The sequence below is a fragment of the Ambystoma mexicanum genome, chromosome 4q (assembly GCF_040938575.1).
Source record: "Ambystoma mexicanum isolate Mex_15411 chromosome 4q, UKY_AmexF1_1, whole genome shotgun sequence".
Lineage (NCBI taxonomy): Eukaryota > Metazoa > Chordata > Amphibia > Caudata > Ambystomatidae > Ambystoma > Ambystoma mexicanum.
Window position 1 is genome coordinate 890,072,350 of NC_090928.1, and position 22,436 is coordinate 890,094,785.

The following is a 22,436-nucleotide window of genomic DNA, read 5'->3' on the forward strand; positions in this document are numbered from 1 at the left end:
CCCAGGGACTGTGTTGGGAGCAGGATGGGCGGGAGCACTGGGGTAGTGGTGGAAGCACGGTGGGGATAGCCCAGGGTCTGTGATGGGGTGGGGAGAGCCAAGGGGCTGGGTAGGAGTGGGATGAGGGAGCCTAAAGACTGTGATGGGAGCAGGTGAGGGAGCCCAGGGACTATACCGGGAGTAGGTTGCGGTAACGGCGTGCAATAGTTCATAACCATTTGTACATACCATCCATTTGGCAATTATTGGGGGACCCGGCCTGCCCAAATTTTGCTCAGGGGGTGCCCAGGCCAAAAATGTTTGAAGACCACTGCATTATAGTGATATCGTAACCATATTTTTCGTAGTGTACTTAGGAACAATGTTATGTGAGGCCACTTCCTGTTTTGTCAAGGGGTGAAAGGTCGTGTCCCATCGCTTCCCGCGATATCACTTCGGGGTGGGGGTCACATGACATCACTTCTTGTGATGTCATCAGAGGTCAAGGGTCATGGGTACATCACTAGAGGCTGGGCAAGCCGAAGAGCACCTGTGCCTTAGTCCATGCTTTCTGCAGCACTGAAGTTTTCCTGCACTCTGCTCCAACTTCTCTATAAACCTGCAGGTGGTTTAGCCCAGCCTACGACCCACCAAGTCCTGATGCACACTGACTGGTTTGCTGGAGTGCCAGGAGTCTGTGCAGCAGGGACCCCAGATGGCCCATAGGACTGGGGGTTTCCCAACAGCACTTTAAGATGAGTAGCAGCACCCTTAAAATGGATGGCGATGCAGATTAATACTCTTGCAGCAAATCAATAATGACAACTCAATAGTTTGGCAAAGGGAGTCCGTTTAATGACAAGTACAAAAAACGGGGAGTTCATGAATATCAGCAATCACTCGATCTTCCTTCTCGCTTCAACTCCAATTAATTTCAGAAAAAAACATTGTATTTATACCAAAAACTCATCATCACTGACGCATAACTCTCAAAATTTAGCATGCAACTTAATTGGTTCTAGGAAGGAAACTTTAATATAGGCACTGTATCTGTATATGGTAACAGGGAGAGGGAATTGGATAAACAATGTCAGGTGGGGTAGCTAAGCCCTTCCTTCAAAATGGCTACTGTAAACATCACTAAAAGTACAACGTCTCATTGGTTGTATTAACTATAAGACCCTAGATTACATGATTGACTATGATTGGGTTGGCATCAACCCCACTCATACTTTTCCACTTGCTTAGCAGCGTGCAGAATAGCCGGCCAGATGCTATTCTGCACCGCCAGCTTCCCTCCAATTATTGCTTCAATCAATCATCACTTCAGTGGTCATGTGGCAATAATTTCTTTTTGGTTGGCCTCAAGTCTGCTTCTTGGTCTGGGAAAGTTTAAGGCGGCTGTGCATGGCCAAGGTCCATGCGTAGGTGTGAAAGTTTCATCCCTTCTGCTTGCTTGGTCACATGATTCCGACACTGTTAAATCGTCTTATTCTTCATGCAATTTCGTGTATTTAATTTAATTCTGCCCATCGTCTGCCATCTGTGGCTTATCTTGGCCTTTCTGCCTAGGATACTCTGTTCTTCTTCTCTTTAATTGTATTCCCTGTTGGGCTATTTCAGCCGATATGACCTTGGCTTCTTGGCATGATTACCCTCGTCTGAGTTTCTCTCCTTCTTTAATTCTCTATTTGTTTGCTGCAAAACTCTCCTCTCGAGACCTTTAGTAACCTTTGGTTGATTCTGCTATTGTGCATAGTGGAAGTGTACTTATATAAAGTGCTCCTTGAGGTAGATATATGTATAGGTGGTGCTTGCCGCAATCTATCTTACTATTAAGCATACGCAAGCCTCGCGATTTCTGTGCTTCTTGCGGTTACTTTGCATAGGTACACGTTTAAACTAAATGAATATCTTTATCGTGCATGTGGCATAATTTCTGACATCTTGACATCACGAATCAAGCTTTGCAACCCCTCTACAAGTCCCTGTGCAACATGGAGAATTGGAAGAACGTGAGTGCCTCTTCCTACAGTGTCCCCACTGCCAGCAACTCCCTCTCCTCTACACAGCAATTCCCTGTACAAAGCAGGTGCCATTTCAGCTTCAGCAGGCCTGAAACGACATCCTCTCCCACCAGGGTGAAACTGGCCCTCATTACAACCTTGGCGGAGGACCATGGTGCTATTAGCACCATGGTCCATGCCGCTAAGGTTACGATTCCGCCATGGTGGATGGCGGAATTACCGCCCCATTACAAGGTGAGTGGGGCGGTAATTCCCCATTCACCAATGGCCCCTTCCCCATTCCCATTTTTGCCCCATAGGGCATAATGGGAATGGGGAAGGCGATAATTACGCCACCGTAAATTACGGTTGCCGTAATTATCGCCAAGGTCCCTTAGCGGGTTGGTTTTTAATGCCTGCAAAAAGCAGGCGTTAAAGTCACCATCCTGCTAAGGGACCTTGCAATCAGGCGGTAAGTGTTTAACGGCGCCGACGCTCTTTACGGTGCCGTTAAACACTTGCCGCCTGGGCTGTAATGAGGGCCACTGTCTCATAAGGACAAATAACTTCTGTTTGTTCACTTCTTCTTTTTTCCTGCCTCTAGCTGATTTGAAATTGCATTTTTGTTGTATTTTACCAGTCCAAAATGTATCTTGGAATTTCATTCTGTCCATCGCCAATGTATTTTATCAGTTCCAGATTATGATTTTCCGGGTCCTGGATTTTTTGGTCCCTTTGGATCCTGGATTTTTTGTTCCCTTTTTTTGATCCCTTTGGACGGCCTAGATTTGAACTGTTTGTGTTTCCTACTGATGGTTTTTGGAAGTATTTATTTATTATTCATTTTATTTTATGACATTTATGTAGTGCCTTTATCCACCACATAAGGTGCTGTACAATAGTTTACAAAGTTAAACAAAAAAATAAATATACAATTTAAGGCTTAACAGGGTAGAATAATACATAGAGCAGCGAAGGTAATGCGAAAACGTGACAAGGGGAAGCAGACTGTAAGAAATACCTTTTTTGGACGTTTTTTTTAAATAAAACAAGACTAGAGCAAGAACAAATATCTAGTCTACGGAGAGAAAACTGCATAAACGAGAGGAGGCATAGGAAGGCCCAGGAAGAAAAAAGCAGAAATTGAGCGAAGGACCCTAGGAGGATGATATGAAGAGACTAAGGAAGCCAGATAGTCAATGAGAAAGAATGACGAAGAGAAGAATAGGCAGGAGGGATCTCACTTGCTTTAGAGCAGTTGTCGGGGAGGTTTGTCCTTAGGGGCAAAGGCTGACAAAGGACAAAGGGCAGAGTGCATTGGTTGGCAGAGAGAATGACGACAAAAAGCAGTAAGAAGTCAGCTAAGGGAATCATACAGGACTGTTTGGAAGATAAAGTATAGCATTCTGGTGAAGTAAAGATTAGATCAAAGGTACCTCCCTTAATATGGGATATAGGAGAGGGTACCAAAGAAATATTATATATAGAAGTAGAGAATAATCAAGGGCACAGAACAGAATCAGACTTGGGGAAATGAATATTAAAGTCTCCAGTAACAAATAATGAACTAAAATAAGTAGAAAGTAGAGAAAATAGGACATCCAAATCGTCCAAAATAGTTATTTTCATATTCTGCTCTGGTAAGTCAGAATCAGGGGACGGACCATGATGAATTATTTTTATACACATTATTCTCTCTGTAATACACGTCTCGGGACAGATTAGGTCTATTGAGGCAGCAAAGTCCTACTGTATACTAAGGGTGCTCATTAGGATGTGAAGATGTTGTAACATAAATGAAGTCCTCTATCCAGAAACCCTGCTCTGCTCTAACCTACTTTCTCTCCCTACTCTTCAAAAGGAAAACATAAACAACAAAGCATACTTTTGGGCCTTGCCCATAGAAAAGGGATGGCTGCTGGCTTCTGACCACCCAAACCCTATGTCTCTTTCGCATATGTAATGTGGCTATTGTAAGGGATCAAGAGTAAGACTCAGACACAGGGGCATATTCATTTTTGGTTGTAGACCTCTATTTCCAGAAAATAATAAAAAAGATTTGGATGAATCCTATCCATCCCTAATCCTAAAAGGGGTTTCCATGCCTCAACAAAACTACGGAAGATCTGTGTCAGGATAAGAGCATCCTCCGCCATGTGTCCAAAAATCCTAAACTGAGCCTTACACTCTAAACTCAGCATAATGTGCACAAGGTAATTCTGGTACTTGGAATGTTCTTTCAAAGTTCTCAAAGTACAGTTCTTAAGGTGCATAAACAGAAAATAACCACCAGAAAAGGGGCTCCCCTTGCCCCTGAATCCTTCTGGTAGTTCAAATGTCACTTTATGTTATACTGCATTTTTACAATACAATGGGGTTCTGATAAACTCAAATAAGGAAGGAAAACACCTACCTGGAGCAGAGACAATCGGGAAAGAGGCTAAGAGAATCCTCCTGGGCGCCCTAACCTCCTACCTGCCTGATTTAATAGAAAGTCGGAAGTGGGTTTCCAGGGAAACCCTCTGGGGAAGAAAACCCTGATGGTTGTGATGTTTGGATGTCACCTCCTGGAGAAGCTTCTGTTGGAGGTTTGCAGTTTTTGTGAGCGTTGTCGGCTTCTATTCTAGGCAGGTAGATCTGGTGTGCCTTCTGGAGCTGAAGAACATTTGGAATTCTGCTTACCCAAATGATTGCCAGATGTGGGGCTGTATGTGCTGCCTGAAGCCTTTCTGTGCAGTGAAGGACTCATTGAGGGATTGGTAGTGCTTGTGAGTGAGAAAGACATATGGCCTCATTACGACCCTGGCGCTAAGTGGTTAACGGCGCCGTAAAAGGCTGCAGCGCCGTTAACCACTAAGCACCTTACTACGAGGTCCATTCGCGGGACCCGACCTGAGACCAGCCGTTAAAGTAGGGACCCGCAAAGGGACCTCGCAGGCAATTACAGTACCGCAATTTGCGGTACCGTAATTGCCACCTTCCCCATTCCCATTGAGCCCTATAGGAATGGGGAAGGGCCATGGGGAAATGGGGAAATACCACCCCGCCAACCTTGGAATGGGGCGGTATTTCCCCATTGCCCCATGGCGGACTCGTTACAACACCAGCACCAACCATGGTGCTAATAGCGCCATGGTTTAGCGCCAGTGTTGTAATGAGGGCCATAGATCAGAAAGGTTCCCTGCATCTACTACGTCTCATGTATACATTAGATTTGCATGTGTTTTCCTACCGGCGTTAGTAGTGGCCACTGGGTATGGCAATGTCCTGATTTCAGTCAAGCGTTCGCAGACATCCGGGTTTGTGGAACGCTCGGTGGGTTGTCGTGGAGATGAAATGCCGTCTTCCGCAGAATCTGCAATCAACTAAGCGATTTCACAGATGTGTGAGAAATATGAGAATCAGAACGGAGCTCTCCCTACTGTGCTCCGACCCACCCGAGTACCTACTTGTGCTGGTGTGACTGTAGGGATATAAGTGGGAGGAGGAATGAAGTCACGGGAGTCAGGCTGGCAGTTAAACATGGCAGATTCTAACAGAGGGGAAAGAAGGACAGAATTAGAGGAGTGTAGCGGCATAGAAAGGATAAATAGCAAAGAGTGCTACAAGTATCAACAAACTCACGAAACAAGGCTTTGAGGAGCGTAGCAACACACTGAAGCTCTGTTGTGGCATCTTCATAAGTGGTCCTTGGTAACAGGGGCGAAGTCAGCCCAGAGGAAGCAATGCTGGAAACTGGAATGCTGAATATTCTCCAAAGCGCCATCTTGGGGGAATCAAAAGATATGAGTCCAATGTGTCTCCATTGCTGCCACATGGACCATCTGCGCCCGCGGGCCATAACACTTTATCAAAGTTCACATTCTCAAACTCAGTCCTCTTTCTATTTTTATTTATTGTTCATTTATAACGCGCTTAACACCAGCGATTGGTTTCTAAGCACGGGATCGGGATTCAAACCTGTGTTGCACCACGTTGCATTGCTTCCAAGAAAAATGTGTTGCCCCTGAGCTATCCTTCCTCCGCAATCTTCCTATTCCTGGTTACTCTCCTGCCAAGGTATTTATGACTTTCTTAATGATCCTTAAAAGGGGTATGAATTCTCCCTCTTGTATTCAAAATTTCAGGTTCACTTTTCCTCTCACTCCTGGTTTGCATTCCTGCCAGGATTTCACTTGATTTCCTTTTCTTACTCCTGGTTTACTCTCATGCCAGGATATCGATATCACTTCACTTCCTTTTCTCTTCCTGTGTTGGGTGTGAGTCCTAGACTCACTGTCTGCTAGGTTCACTAAGCTGCCAGGGCTTTACTTTTCTCAATTCACCCTTTCTTTCATCCACAAGACAATGTTTTCCAATATTGGGTTATTGAACCTCTTTTGACAAAGTTTGTCTCTGTTTTAATTCCTCTTTTCATGTGTTGGGTCTCTGACCTTCTCTCAACACTATTCACATGTGAATTAAATCTTCCTCTCAACCACCTTTAACACTGTTTGCATAGGTATTTATCCCTTCTTTGAAATACTGGGTCAGCACCTAGTTCTTAACAATGATCTCATCTGTGTCAGTTTCTTTAAAAATGTTCAATTGTGCTCTCCCGCGAAATAACTGCAATGAAGCATTTGCCTTCCTGCGCCTCGGTAACCCATTCATTCTCCCTGGGCTTACCGGGCGAATTTGGCAGTTCTCACGTCTTTTCTTCTGATTCTCTCCCGGTCCGCTCACTAGGCGTGTGTCCCATCAGCCAGTCAGCTTCCGCTTTACTTTCCTTCACTGTGGGCGGCTCAAGCTACCCAAGGTCATCAAGTGGTAAGCCTCTTTTGGTACAGTCTCCCTGCACACTGTTCGTGTCAACCTCCGTGCTGCTTCTTACAATCGGCTTGTCTCTGCCGTTCCGACCGGCGTCAGAACAAGTTCCAAACAGTTTCTGAACTCTGCCTCTCTCTCATCCCTGTCAGCTGTGGCAGTTTTAAAGTTGGTCTTTGCCTACATGGTCCTCCCGCAGATAGCCACCCCATGGGTCAGAGTCAGGTAGCTTATGCCTTTCCCTGACCGGATAGGAGAAGCTTTCCTCCAGAGAGTCAGTGACAATATTGCAAGATTTGTCAAACTAGGTCTTCAGTCTTTTCCCCGCTCTGGGTACAGTGGTTCTCTTTCCACGCCGGGGCTTGTCTCAGTCTCTCTCCCCAGTCTGGGGTTCCTTGGTTCTCTTACCACACTGGACGTGTCGCAATATGTCTCCTCACCCTGGGCTTTTTGTGTTTACCCCTGCTCCAGACCTTTTCATACTCTGTCTTCCCTATGCTCCTGGGGCTTCTGAGTGTTTTCTCCTTTCTGGGGTTTTCTATCACCTTTTCTCCCAACTGTGGGAATTCTTGGTGTTCTCCCCACTTCAGGGATTTCCTCACTCTCTCACCCCCATCAGGGGATTCTGAGGACTCTGGACACTCTGGGGTTTTTCTCGCAGTCGGAGAGGGGTTTCTTGCTCTTCTCCCCTCTCCGGGGCTCCTCTCACTCTATATTCCCTCGTTGGGGCTTCATGCTCTTCTCCCTGCTCGGGGGCTTATCTCAGTCTCTTTGGCTCTCCCACCCACCTTCCGTTCCATAAGAGCCACTGCATACCTGTTTGTGCCGGGTGGTGATTCTTAGGAGGATAGTGCGGTCTGGTCAGCGCTCCTCTCTCTATGGAGCCATGTATGCGGCTCCCCTGCTAGAGTCACTGTCAACCACTCGTTCGTCTTCTTTGCATCAGGACCGGTGGTGAGTGGGTTCTCTGCAAGTCCTTTTCTGATCCCCCAGACCTTGATGCTCTTGCTCCTCTTTGGATGCAGGCCGCCCCAGACACTCTTTGGTGAAGCTCCCCTGCACCTCCCAGGTGTGTACCGCGGCCTGGGATGCCTCATCTTGCGTTTGGCTTCTCCTGCCGGCCACTCCTCCTTGGTGTTTTGCAGCGTCTTTGAACTCTGCAGGCTTTCAGGTTATTTTATTTGATTGGTCCATTCAGTGGTGTGCCTCCAGGAGGCTGTTCTTCCTGCTTTTCTGTGGTTTCCCATAAGGATTGAATAAAATGAGCGTCAGAAGCCATGCTAGTCATTAAAGCCATTAAAGGGGCGCTAGGATTATCATAGCCCTGAACTCCTGTATGTTCCAAAAACGTGTTTGTGTCTGGGGAAAAGGGACAGTGACTTAAATTCCGTCCTGGGGTTGTCCTGTTCCCGAGGGTTGTCACTTCCAGAGGGATCCCACTTACCCTGTCCCTTAGAGGGTGTTAAGCATAGCAAGCTCACCTCCCTAGTCCCAAAGCGGGTGGCGTCACCCTTGGGGAAAGGTGGCGAACACCATGGATTCATCACACTGCTTTCATTTTTTAATTTAGGATTGTTTAGGAAACCTCAATGTGACCTTATTTTTATTATTACTTTTTTCTGTCCTGAGTTACTTTTCTGCCCTTTCTTTGCTACATCCTCTTCTTGGTGGTAATGCTTCCTAAATCTACTCCCCTTCCACTTTATTTTTGATTTTTCTTTCAAGATCTCCACTGTTTCATAGGGGATAGAGGAGGGTGGTTGGTTATTCAGGATTAAGGGTTTGGAGTTTACCTTAATCTGTAGAAGATGTCAATGAATTCATCTTTGTATCAGCCCATCATCACCACCTTGCCCTTCACTTCCATGTCACTGCACAACATGTTCATGTTCCTATAATGAATGTCATCATCATCCTTATCCTCAGGCATGAGTACAGTGCACCAGATGACAATGTTGTGAAGCATTCAACATGTTGTCAGGTACAACCTTTCTGATGTGTACATTAATGCCCCCTGTCCTGTTTAGATATTAGAACCTGTTCCTGGGTTAGTGGCACAGTGAACTAATGCATCCACGAAAGACATTTATTTTTGACCTCATGGTAACAGATAGGAAACCTGGCCTGCGCACTCAGCCCTTCCTGATTACGGGGTCAATAAAAAAAGTACCAGTGAATTGCATAGCAAATATTTGTATAAGTGCCAGAATATCTCTTCCGGGGTAAAGTTACGCTCAACAAATAAAAATGGGCTGTTATGTAATTGAGTACTCCAAATTCCCTCTCAGTCAGCATCAAGTTGTGCTGTGTGCCTCATTATAGTGGTGCTACCTTAGGGCCATGGGAGTCTGTAGCATTGTCATCAGTGATGACTTTTAGTGGGCAGCAACAGTCACCTGTAAGAAGGAATGGTGAGTTTGCTGAATGTTTCTTGCACAGGTTACAAAGGCAATACTGGGGATACAGTTTTGCAATTCTCATTATGTCCTAATTTTCCCCAGGTCTGAACATATTATGTGAGGGTGTTGTAACAAACGCTACACATAACAAAACACTCTAGGTAATTTTCAAGCAGTTTATTCAAGATGTCAGGATGGCGTGTGAGATTTTGAGTGTCTTTCCCAACATTGTACATGGTATTTTTTGTTGTAAAGTAGGTTCTTGAGGCAGCAGATAAATCTTTATGTAGTTTATTCAGTTTCATAGTAAATCAGATGAGTAGTCATCAAGATCAAGTAGTATAATCATAGGAGCTAAGGTCTTAAGGAGAGAGCCCACTGGCTCCCATCACCCAGGCTACATTTCACCAACTCACTTAACATTCTGTACTGACATCACAGCATTCATGCAGGCATACATGCAGGGAGGGGAAACAGGATGCAGCACTCCTTTCTTACTTTAACATATTATAAGCAACCCCTAACATGAATGGGAACTAGTATGCAACAGTTTTCTCCTTGGTTCAAAGTCTCTAGGGTCAAACCAGAAGTCTCTGGGATTCAAACAAAAGTCGATGGCATGCATATAAAAGTCTCTCCTCCATCATTCATGCTTCACTCAATCCTTGCGGCTCCTTGATATGAGTATTCAGCTTCTTGGCTTCACTCCTGTTGCAAGCCACTCTCACCATTGTTTTGGGTCCCTACGTGAGCCTGCATTTTAAGCCTTGGAAATTGGCAGGAATGAGCAGTGTAACAGCATCGTAAACCAAAGGGCTGGTCACCGGAGCTGTGTATGGACTGGGACTGCTTCTCCTTGCCAACTCCTTTTCAGTCCTAGCTCTAGTCTCCAAAGTCCCATTCTCCTCCTTGAAAGGTCATAATAGTCTCATGCCTATTGGGACATCCTATTCAACGGCTTGAGTGTTCTTTCGTCTATTTCTCCTTTCCACCTCCTTCACCCTTCATCAAATTTTGCTACCTCTACTCAACCTTCTGTCACACCCACTTGACTAATGGCGTGATTACCCCTCTTTACATCTTCTCTAATCTTCACCTGTGACCTTCTCCTTCTTAATCTCCTCAACTCCTTTTCCAACCTCATCCATGACACACTCCTATGTCTCCACCAACCACCTCATGAAAACACTGCTCCTACTCAACTCTTTCAAACCTCCTCCTTAATACACAACATTACCTCTCCTTGCTACCTTCACCCTCTTAATATCCTCCTTCAACCTCCTCTAAAACACACTCCTTCTCTCAAAACACTGTCCAACCGCCCCCTTAATACACTGCTCTTTTAATCTGCTGTCACTCCCAGGCTCCTCCTAAACACACTCCTATCCCTCTCCCTTAATGTCACATCCAACCTCGTTCTTGAAATTCCCCCTCCTCTTTGCATATGGGAATCTCCTTTACCTGTACTTTTTCCTCTTCTTCTTTAGCTCTCCTTGTAGCCCCCTCATTCCTTCATGTGTTCTTTCACACGCTCTCCTTACTCTTCAACAGCCACATCTTTATCACCTCACATTTGCAGCTCCAAAACTCCCCTCCTGTATGCAAATTGTAATCTCCTCTGTACTCCTTCCTTCTCTCCTTTAGCTTCCCCACCTGCTCCCTCACTGCTTCTGTTCCTTCACAACCTCTCCTGACTTTTTAGTACCTCATTACACTTCTTCCCATCCAATCTCCTCTCCTGCTCTCTGGCAACCTTTTCCTAGCTTCCTTCATTCTGCTCACACTACAGACCTCCACCAATGCTCCTTCCCTGTCTCCACACCCACACTCCGAAGATCCAGACCTCCCTTCCACTGATGTGCTGGGAGCTGGCTCTTATATTGGGCATAGCTGGAATGTTCTCACATTGATTGACTTGTGTGGTCACGGGCTTGAGCATGTTTAGTGGCAGGCGGACTTTAAAGCGGACATCTTGTACCACATTCCAGAATGTTCTCTTAACTGGATAGGTGGCATCTGCTGTCCTCTCTCTCTGCTGCTGTAAGCTTCCCCCTCTTAGGGATTAAATAAAGCTGACTTCTTTAAACCCCAGGTGAGTGCTAAAGCATTTTTTGGAGGGGGCGGGAAGCTGAAGAACCACTTCACATGCCTGTAACTGGTGTCCGGTCAAATTTCGAATCAAAAAGGTCGAATGACAAAAGGGTCGAGTCAAAAAGACCGAAAACAAAAGGGTCGAATAATTTTTTTAAATGTATATATTTTTATTGTTGCTTTAGTATAGGTAAAAAAAAGGTGTTTTTACACCAAAAACTGGGACCAAAAAAAATAAAAAATATTTGACCTTTTTTTTGGTCGTTTTGACTCGACCCTTTTGTCATTCAACCTTTTTGATTTGAACATTTGACCGATAACCCCTGTAACTCAGATGATTTCCCCTATCAATTCACTGTGGGGACTGCCTGTGCCTGCACTTCCTTCTGCTCCTCTTAGTTTTAATCGAGGAAAGATCCCTGGTTCCCCACGAAGGTCCACTGAGGGAATTGGACATTTTCTTCCTGGTCTCTTGACAAAGTTCAGGTAGCCTAGGTTAGGCATGGACATTTTCTGCAGGCCTATTCCCTCCAGTTCCATGTCTGTACCCTGATTGTATTTACTGCTCTGTCATTTCCGCAAAGTATATACATCAGAGCACTTCCCTCACAGCCTGGTCCCACAATGACCTGCCTCCAGCTCCCCTTCACCTCCCCTCAATGATCACCCTGTCACTTACCTCATTTTCCCAATGCGGCTCAGTTTACTCCTCTTACACTCTGCATCATTGACATTGCTTCCATGTCCCACCCATCTTAATAACCTCTAGCTGCTCCCCACTTGCCCACCACCCGTTGGAAAACCATCCCTACACTGCTCCCTGTGGTTCTTTACAGTGCAGCGAGTGCAGCAGGGTTAAGACCTGCCTTGCAGTGCAGCAAAGCCATGTCACCTTCCTCCCAGATATGTAAGGGGCTCTCCTGTAACTGTTTCAGGTTTTTATTTTGACCAAGAGGTGGATACTGGGAGCCACAGTTTCCAGGTTTTGGGCTTTCCGAATGGAGCTGGTGTCTTTGGGTGGGGATACTGCTGGCCTTGACTGGAGGATGGCATCTCCAGGTTAATGTGACGCTGACCATGAGATCACTTCATCACAGTGTGCATGCATCCCTCTAATGCATGGACAACATGTGAGACTATAGTGTTCATCAGGATGCTGGCCTGGCAATGGAAATCCTGGGGTGTTATCTTACGTGAGAGTTCTTTTCATCACACTGCTTGCCATGTAATTGTTGTTTATGCTTCAAATATGTGGCAAGATGATATGATTTGTGAATGATGGATTTGTGTTTGTGGGTTCATATCTGATTAGGTTGTCATACTTTGTTGTGCAAGACACGTCCCATCAGCTCTCTCCCACTTTTTTACTAGGAGAACGAAACTGATCTGCTACAGGAAGAATCCAGTTCATCCTGGCCGCATGCAGAACAAAATACATGAGAGCCTCAAAAAAGCTTTGTCCTTTCAAGACTTGGAAAAATAAAATTGTACTTTTCATCTGGCTTGTGCAGCCCTGCACATCACAATGGTTTTAACACAAACTTCAGCTCTAAAGATGGAAACATCTCCTGTTTTTACTTCAAATTCCAAGCAGAGTTACATCCTGACCCAGCACAACTCTCAAAGCCACCATCTTGCTGCCTTTATGTTTTTCCACCTAGTGTAAGACCTCCCTGCAGCACCTCATCAGCATCCAGTGATTCTGCTCCTGAGAGACTGAAATGGAACTGCTGCGTAATTCCCCATTTGTATGTGCTTTCTTGAGAACTATTTCCAGGTTAACCTAGGAATATAAGTTACTTCTTTAATGACATCCCAAGCAAAGGGCTTGTGGTAACTCAGATTCAGGAGACAGACAAGAGCTCATGTTTAACCAGGTTTTTACTCAAGAAATAAAATATTCTGTCCCTATCTCTAAGGAGGGTTTCTTCTCTAATATATAAAGAAAATAATAAGGGTCTGGATGTCTCGTCAACACAACAACGACCATCTGTCCAAAAACCTAATCTATGCTGAATCCTGTCCCTACCACTAACAAAAAGGATGAACATCAACTCAACCAATCCTGGTCTGGTCAGGGCGATCTAATAAACGTAGGAAGTCGTGGCTGGCTTCTGACACCCACCCAAATATCTCTCTGGTTCCCCCAGACCACTTTCCCAGCTCTATGGTTCCAGGTTCAGAGTAACAAAGTGCCCTGTGTCTTTTTATCCTTCCTCTCCTCCTTGGATAACAGTCTCTGGGCCTAATCAGGTGTTGGGCGGAGTGGCAAAACCTCAGCGGTAACGCCATTATCGCTGTATTAAGGCTCTGCCCAATCCCGAGTTTGGCCGGAAAGCTGGAGATTTACCTCCAGCTTTTAGCTGGAGGTAAATCTCCAGCTTTCCACCCATTTTCATCGCCATTACTGCCGGCGGTAATAGTGCTGAAAATCCCCATAGAATCCTATGGACTCTCAAAAAAATGGGGAATTACTGCTTTACCACTAATCTGGATCCGGTGCTAATACAACATGACCGAGCAGTGGTAACACTAATAGAATTTGCGGTATCCCAGTGCAATTACCACTAGGATACCGCCAAGGCTATGATGAGGTCTTCTGTCTCTTTTGGTCGGCTCGTGATTACTAATTTCTCAACTATAGTGCCTCTCACCCTGTCTTGGGATATTTGTTCCTTCTCCCCACCTGGGAGACTTGTTGATCACACCTTGCCTCTGGGTGCTGCTTCTCTCTCCCCACCCTGGTTTTAGGTTTGTCACACCTTGTCTTGGGATCTCCTGCCTCTTAGCCCATGTTGAGGTCTCCTGTCTCTCATCCCACTTTGGACTGTCATGCCATTCACCCTGCCTTGGGATATCTTATGTCTCACTCCATCTTCGGGTATCTTCTTCCTTGCCCTATCTTGGGCAATCAGGTTTCTCAGCTCTTCTCCGGTTATCCAGTCTCTCACCCTTTCATAGGATATCTGGTTTGTCGCCCTGTCTTGGGCTATCAGGTTTCTCTCCCCTTCTTGGGTTATTTGATCTCTGAACCCTTCTTGGGGTATCTGGCTTCTCGCCCCATCTTGGGCTATCAAATTTCTCATCCTTTTTTTGATTATTTGGTTTCTCGCCCCCTTTGGGGCAGATCTGCATTCTTGCACCATCTTGGGCTATCGTGTTTCTTACCCCTTCTTAGGTTATTTGATTTCCCGCCCCTTCTTGGGGTATCTGGGTTCTCACACCTTCTTGGGGTATTGGGTTTCTCAGCCCATCTTGTGTTATTTGGTTTCTCAGCCCTTCTTGGGTTATTTGGTTTCTCGCCCCTTAATGGGGCACCTGCTTTCTTGCTCCACCTTGGGCTATCGACTGGCCTCTCCACCCTCCTCACAGTTCCCTGGATGCACCACATAGATTAGTGCTGCAAATCCCCATAGAGTCCTATGGACTGTCAAAAAATGGGGAATTACTGCTTTACCACTAAAGTGGCACTACTCGAGGGAGGTGGTCTAATCGGCTGGTGCAGAACTGCATCTCCAGCTTCTTTCCGGTCTTCCACATTGGTTCACTTGTGTCAGCTCTTCAGGTTGGAACTCTGCATCGGTTCCAGCAGGTACGGTCAAGCACTTTCCGTTTGGACCTGTCTCTTTTCGGCGGGCCCAAGCTTCTCCTGCTCCAGCTTTGTTACAGGCAGCAGCGCTCTGCAGGTTCTTTTTTTCTCCTCTGCTCTTCATGCCGTGTGCGTGGTGCTGTCTCCTGACTCGCCTCAAAGGAGGACGTTACCTCCTCTGCATTACTCCACAGGCTTGCGTCTCTTTCCCTTGCTCTTCCCGCTTGTGTTGGTTTCACAGGACCTTTATGCTCCTCTCTGTAATGCAATGGAGCAAATCATTGGTTCTGTGCTTCATGCAAAGATGGCAACAATATAGGGTCAGAAACAAAATCTGCCACTTTTCTAGAGATATTCATACAGTTGTCTCTTGCAATCCCCAGACAGCCAACGAAGACATTAGCTTTGTGAGACAAGGGAGGGTATCACATATCCCTGTTTGTGGATGTCCTGGTCTCTAAGGGGGTGTCACCCCCAGAAGGATCCCACTTTCCCTGTTCCCTAGGGGGTGTTAAGCTTACCAGGGGCTCACCTCTGTAGTGCAAAAGGGTGTGGCTCCCCCTTGAGAAGAGGGGACAAATTACTTGGATTGGTTGCATAGGACAGAGATAAGGACAGGAGTAAATATTTTTCCTGTGCTTCCTGTTAGCCCTTGTTTGCCACTGAGTGCCACAAACATGGCATGAATACAAGACAAAAAAGAAAAACACACAGCCATCACACTCCAGCACACACCTCCACAGAGACAACTCTTCACATACAGATACATTTTCCTCAAGTGCCACTCTGCATCATCACACACCCGTGATATTAACAAGCTCACCACACAAATGACTGCCATGCTCTTTCTCACAGAAACATAAGTGAAACCCCACCGCACACTTATGATTCCGGACATGCTATAACCATCACAGAGATTGCCTACACAAAACAGGTTGTCGCATCACCTTTGTATACAAAGATTCACTCACACGCAACCCCACTCATACACATCCTTTGAAACCCTTTTAGAAATTCCCCTCATCATGCTTGTAGCCCACAATCATCCACTTAATATACCGCCCCCATCAAACAATCCCAACTTCCATTCTGAATGGTCCGACTTCACTACAAACAACCACAGCAAACCCTGCACCAATATCTACATTAGCACTTAACACCATTCTTACACCAATCCCCCCAATACATCACTTACTGCACACATATAGATGGCAACATACTCCACCTCCTGATTTCCTGCAAAAATGTGGCTTCTGTGCAAAACAGAATTAGGATATCCTGGTCAGACCTGTTTGCCATCACCTTTACGCTCACTCTCCCACCCAGCATTCCCCCACTCACCCCATATCCCCTTCATCCAGCCATGCAAATAAAACACATCACAAATACAGCTCTTAGATGACTCGTAACCCACCCTCCCCTCACCCCAACCCCAAAATACTCCTTAAACATTTCAATATCACTTGACCAAATAGCTCTCCTCGAAAAACGGAAAACCAATAACTACCTGCTGACCCAGTTTGGGTTTGGTCCCAAATTTAGGATAATTGTGATAGCAAATTATGCCCACCCGTCAATGCGAATAAAAGTAAAAGGAGCACTATTCTGACTGTCTGCCACTAAGGAGGGGGACCCACCAGGGCTATCCTCTTTCCCCACTTTTATCTGCCGTCTCAATGGAGCCCCTCGCTCAAAGGATCCGGAACTCTCAGGGTACAAAGGGGATAGATTCAGGACTCTCACAACATAAGTTGGCACTTTACACTGATTGACAACCTCTTTTTCTATATGCATAATTATGTTGATACCCTGCCCAATATAATGTCATAGCTGCAGACCTTTTGTCAGGTCTCAGGGTTTAATATTATTTACACCAAATCCCATATTTTAAACATTTCAGAACCCATGGCAACGGCGGAAACTGTAAGCAGCAGATATGACTTTCCTTGGTTGACTGACAAACTAAACATGTTTAGGCATTTACCTGGCTAAATCGCACAGCCTGCTCTATCAATATAATATTACGGAGATGTTACACAATACCAACAAATATTTTACTCAATTAGCAAAATACGAAGTTTCTTGGACGGACAGGATCATGGCACATATAATTCCACTTAATTTGGGCCAAGAGGGCATCCAGAATCCCTAGGAAGACAGTGTTTACATATAAAATAAATGGGGGAATGAGACTCCCGGACATTGAGGGTTACCTCTTTGCCGCACAGCTCGCCCCCACCTTAGACTGAAGGGCACCCCATAACATTAAGAAATGGTTGGCGATAGAGCATAGCATGCATATGAATTTGCTGGGAAAGTAATGTTGGCTCACCGTCAAAGACCGGAATTGAGTCTTTAATTTCCTGCCAGGCACCAAAGTTACGCTACAGTACTGGGACTGTGTGATTATAAAATATTGCCATTGTGTCATCTTGTTTGAAAGAATACTTAAGTGCTGTACCACTCCAAAATCATGGAAGAGCGCCGTGATTGTTCCAATCTTTAAGAGAGGCGACAGAAAAAATCCAAAAAAGTATAGACCGATAGCCTTGCTAGATGTGCTTGGGAAAATGTATGCAACCCTCCTCCAACAAAAACTACTACAATGGGCCAAAGAATCAAATCACGTGGACCCAAGGCAAGCAGGATTTGTAAAGGGGGTAGGATGCAGAGTGAATTTGCTACTTTTAAATTTGCTGAAAATGGAAGCTCATAGGACTAACACCAAAGTCTACCTAGCCCTAATAGACCTCTCATATGCGTTCGACAGCATAAATAGAGACCTGCTGTGGAAAAAACGACATGCATGGAATTGTCCACCCTGTTTACTAGCTGCAATTCATGAGCTGAATTCCAACACTACCATTAAAATCAGTCTGGACAGAAAGGTCTCGTTATCCGCTCCAATTAACACCTTTAAAGGTGTCAAACAGGGATGCTCTTTGGCAGATATAATCTTCAACCTGTTTATATCACATATTACTGACATCTTTAACGGTGCAAACGTGTTCCCGGCGAGAATTCATAGTACTCACATCAATTATCTGGCATATGCGGATGACCTCATCTTAATTGACACCACACCAATAGGTCTACAATGGAAGCTTATGATTCTTGAAAACCAGCTAACAAAAAATGGACTGAATATAAACAAACAAAGATGCGAAGTGCTAATTCTTGAAAAATTGACAACAAACAGGTCAAGATTGTGAAAAACACTATTTATTTGGGAATGAAGCTAAGTGCAAGCCGAAATGATGCTCCATGGGCCGAGGCATCCAAAAGTAAATGTCGTCAGCTAGCATGTCAAGCCAGTCTGATAAACAAAAAATATGGGAAATTTTCACTGAAGCCAACTATCACTTTTTTCCAACAAAAGGCTATTCCGGCCCTGATATTTGGTGGAGAAAATGCTTTTGGATGTACTAACTCACTATGGAGTTCTCTTGAAAATATCTTCTGGTCAAGAGTGTTACATTTGCCCAAGGGTCTATCAACGGTCTGTATAAGATACAAATTGGGTAACATCTCCATACAAGCAAGAGTCTCGTGGAACTTGTTGAGTCTCTTTAGAAAAACGATGTTAGAAACTCCTACGCCACAAATTCAAATACTACACAGACCACACTTGGACAAAACATACACAATCTTTTCAAAATGGAATGCACTCTGCCTTAAGGTTTTGGAACTGCACGACATCACCTTAGATACCTTGATCGACAATCCGGAGCTAGCAAAAAAGAAACTGTGGTGGGCAGACTGGATAAACACTTGCGATCTAAGGATGAAAGTAAAACTGATGTGAGATGTACCTGGAGAAGCAAGAGCTTATGGATAGACGCAAACCTATTTGACTTGTTTTCCTGACCAGTACTCGAGAGAACGCTATATGCATTTCAGGCTCAACGTAATGGCAATTAAAGAACGTCTAAGCATCTGGCCGAAATTTACCGACATGTCTTTAATATGCAGATTCTGTGGTTACTCGAAAGAGACTTTGAAACACTTGACAATGTTTTGCCGGTGTTTCTTCAACACAGAAAAACTGCCTTTGACTCAATTATCAGTAGGCATCAAACACTGACTGCTGAAGAGTGGTGGAAAGCCCTGTTTGAGAGTTCACTTAAAGAAGTGTTATTTCCATTGGTGACGCTCCTTCAAGTCTTAAAGAAACACTTAGATGCTGTGAAAATAATCTTGAAATAAGAAACTATGTGTGATTCACATATTCTTCAATGGGAACAACTTAAGGCCAGTTACGGACAAAATGACGCTTAATGGCTGACTGTACGAGAAGGAGACAGGATTTTCTGTTCCCTTGTGATTTGTTCTTGTGATCTGCTATGTGTTTATTTCTTTTTAAAGGTTTACTTAAACCAATAAAAAAAAAATATTCCACCTCCTCATTTCCTTCCCCACTTACGCCGGTCCTAGAAAACTCTGATTTTTCTCCTGGTCTTCGCCCAAATAAATACATGGAAAGAAGGGCACCTAGAAAGACTGGGCCGGATGGAAGAAGGACCTGGGCACTGAGATCCATGACCTGACATGGTACAATATTTGAACAAGGGTATTGAAGTCCTCAGCATTTGTACATGTGAAAGAAACAGCTATAAAATATTGATGCAATGATATTGTCGGGGTAATCTCCCGGGGGCCGGCAGAGCCGTCCGTGGACCTCCGGGGCTCGGGAGGCCCCAACTCTTCCCACGTCCCAGAAGGAGTATGAGACACACACAAGAGTAAAGTAATTACTGCTGTTTATTATAGTAATGGCAGGGATTGTTCTCCATCCGTATGCATCTGGGGAGACGTTCTCGTTCTTAGTGGGGCTCGCAGGTCCTTTTTACCGTAATATGATGCGCTGCTCGCGTCACCTGGGAAAAACCGTCACAAAACCTATCGCCACTTCGGGTTGGATCCCCGAGTGGTAGGGTTAGTATAGATGATTATATGGAGAAATGTTAGTGGATAAGGACAGGTCAGGTGGCACACCTGGGTTGTCCCTAACAGTTGCTACAATAAATTGGTTACACGGTGTGGGCAACATTGTGCAACATTGTGCAACTATGTGTTAGTGGTGGACAATGGACAGGTCTTTGCTAGTGGCTGATGATCACGCCTTTCCCATCGGTGTAGGTGTCCAACTTGTCGCTTCGTTGTTGCAACCTGTGTCTCAGACGTGGGACCCAGGCGACTTTCTGTCTCGTAAGCTTGGCATCTTGTCAGTTTGGCTTAGTCATGTGTGTAGAGACCGCAGCTGGAGCAGAATTATAAGCATTTAATTTGTTTTTTCGGCCCCGAGGGGTGCTTGGCTGCGGCAGGTGTAGCCTTGGCACTGAGAGCTCGGCATGTGGGTGGCAACATTGTGGCCTTGGCGGTGGGCTCTCGCTGGGACTCGTTCTGCATGGTCAGAGCATTGCTTTTCGTCTCGAAAAGGTTTTTCGTTTTAGGGGCTCCAGCCTGAGGACTCTTGCTTGCGGCCTACTCGGGCCTAGTTTTCCTGGGAGGCGATGTATAATTACTAACATAGGTGCCGCAGGGTGACAGAGTGTCACACGTAGTAGTAGATATGTATATATATATGATGACATGTCTATGGGGGTAGGGTAGCATGAAGCGTCTGCAAGCGTATACACGAGCTCTTCAGGCATCTTGCGTTTCTGCGGTGCTGTAGGAGGCCTATGTGGAAAATAACAACGATGCATGTCCGTGAGTGTGTCAGTCCGCTACGTCATAGCACTGAGTATGTTCTTTGTGTGAGTTGGTGTGTGAGTGACCAGGGTGCATGGTGGCACGTGTGTTCTTGTCTGTTGGCTATGTCGTAATGACATCTCTAATGATGTTGATGCTTTGCGGCTGTTGTTTTAGTCAATCTGGTCCATGTCGCAGGCGTCGGCTTGGCCAGGGAATGGTAGTGGGCATGCTCCTTGTGCATGTTGGCCACGAACACATGGTTCCTTGTCGCCTGGTAAGGAGGTGAGCGGGTCAAACTCCTCTCGCGGTGGGTTCTTGGGCCGTACTCCCCTAGGCCAGGTTCTGGATGAGAATGGAGAAGGGTGTTTTCCCATTTTCCCACTTCAGCCCCCCTCTGGTCGACTTGTCAACCACAAAATTATCCGCTCTCTTGTCTCTGTGTGGTCTCCATACCTTTGTTATCCCTCCTAAGTATCCATACTAGTTCACATGATCTTCAAATGACCAGTACATATACACACATCCACCACCGGGTTTGCAGTAAACCCACTTCCCAACATAGCTCTTCGGGTTCCTTGGGTTTTCTACCTTCACAGACGGCGGGTGCGAATCATTTTCTAATATTTGCTTGCGCAATCTCTCCCTTTCCTTTATTATTATTTTATTTTATTTATTTATTAATTTTGCTTTTTTTAAAGCGCTCACACAGCCCGTGGGCATCCAGGCGCTGTTACAGGAATTTTTTTTTTGTTTGTTTTTTAGTTGCGTAATTGTTTTTTTAAAATCTTAGTTGCGTATTTATAACGCGCTTAAATACCCAGAGGCTTTTATGCGCAGACCCGGGGATCAAACCTGTGTTGCTTTATGTCGTCTTGCTTCCAAGGCGAGCATGTTGCCGCTGAGCTATCCTCCCGGGACTATATCTGTGTTTCTGTCATCTTCTGCTGGCATTAAGGCGTGCATGCCTATCATTTCCATCATTTCATCAGTCGTCCGTGCTGTCCGGACTCTCCACAACCTTAATCCTAAAAGGGCAGCCATTCCCAATATTTTGCACCCAGCTATTATTTTAAGGCCATCTGACAATCATGATGGCATCCATGACCACAAGTAGGAAAACCAGCTGCCATCTTTCTTTACTACCTTAGCTTCTTCTTCCATCTTGGCGTGCATCTTGGCAAGTTGTGATACTGCCTCGGTGAGGGTGCTGTTATCTGCGTCATTAGCAGGGATGAATGTGCAACATGATTTTCCAATTTTTGCACAACCTCCTCCTTCCATTGCAGTAAGGAAGTCCAGCACTTATCTGTTCTGTAGTGCTACCATTCGTACTGCCCTCAATTCTTCTTTTATTGCATTGAACCCGTTGACGGTTGAGTTTAGTGTCATCATTAGCTCCCATCTGGTTATTTGGAGCCATTTTGCATTTGCATATGCCCGCAGTCCTGGATGTATTATTGATGAGAAGAACATTGCCGCTCTGCTAAACAGTCTGTGTCCTGGTGGAATGTCACTGAGAGCTGTTTCTGATCTTCCCCATAGGTAGTTTCCCGTCAGTGGCTCTCCTTGTCTTTTTACTCTTGACAATATATTTGTGCCGTTACTTCGTTTTCCCTCTCCATTCGTCACATATCTTTTCTTCCTTTATTCCCTTCGTCCATCTTAGGGAAGTTCCCCAAGTTGACATCTTTCTGTGGTACCACTAGGGATGGTACATTTATATGTAACATTGTGAATAGTCCATTCCAAGATGGCAGCAAGCTGTGGTATGCCTCGTCTCCGCATGCCCAATAGTGGTCAATTAAAACCGCTGTACCGGCACTCTCCTTAGTTATTGTCAGTATCCTTTTACAGTTGCTGTTCCTTCCG